Raw genomic sequence first — 1,111 nt, forward strand, 5'->3', positions numbered from 1 at the left:
CCTTAATTTCTTTTTCAGATTTTTCATCATTAGTGTATAGGAATGCAAGAGATTTCTGTGCATTAATTTTGTGTCCTGCTACTTTACCAAATTCATTGAATAGCTCTAGTAGTTTTGGGGTAGCATCTTTAGGATTCTTTATGTATGGTATCATGTCACCTGCAAACAGTGACAGTTTTACTTCTTCTTTTCCAATTTGTATTCCTTTTACTTCTTCTTCTTCTCTGATTGCCATGGCTAGGACTTCCAAAACTATGTTGAATAATGGTGGTGAGAGTGGACATCCTTGTCTTGTTCCTGATCTTAGAGGAAATGCTTTCAGTTTTTCACCATTGAGAATGATGTTGCTGTGGGTTTGTTGTATATGGCCTTTATTTTGTTGAGGTAGGTTCCCTCTATGCCCAATTTCTGGAGAGTTTTTATTATAAATGGGTGTTGAACTTTGTCAAAAGCTTTTTCTGCATCTATTGAGAGGATCATATGGTTATTCTTCTTCAATTTGTTAATATGGTGTATCACATTGATTGATTTGCATATATTGAAGAATCCTTGCATCTCTGGGATAGATCCCACTTGATCATGGTGTATGATCCTTTTAATGTGTTGTTGGATTCTGTTTGCTGGTATTTTGTTGAGGATTTTTGCATCTATATTCATCATGATATTGGCCTGTAATTTTCTTTTTTTGTAGTATCTTTGTCTGGTTTTGGTATAAGGGTGATGATGGCCTCATACAATGAGTTTGGGAGTGTTCTTTCCTCTACAATTTTTTGGAAGAGTTTGAGAAGGATGGGTGTTAGCTCTTCTCTAAGTATTTGATAGAATTCACCTGTGAAGCCATCTGGTCCTGGACTTTTCTCTGTTGGAAGATTTTTAATCTCAGTTTCAATTTCATTACTTGTGATTGGTCTTTTCATATTTTCTTTTCTTCCTGGTTTTGTCTTGGAAGGTTATACATTGCTAAGAATTTATCCATTTCTTCCAGGTTGTCCATTTTATTGGCATAGAGTTGCTTGTAGTAGTCTCTTAGGATGCTTTGTATTTCTGTGGTGTCTGTTGTAACTTTTCTTTTCTAATTTTATTGATTTGAGTCCTCTCCCTCTTTTTCTTG

The sequence above is a fragment of the Physeter macrocephalus genome, chromosome 16 (genome assembly GCF_002837175.3).
Source record: "Physeter macrocephalus isolate SW-GA chromosome 16, ASM283717v5, whole genome shotgun sequence".
In the NCBI taxonomy this organism is placed as follows: domain Eukaryota; kingdom Metazoa; phylum Chordata; class Mammalia; order Artiodactyla; family Physeteridae; genus Physeter; species Physeter macrocephalus.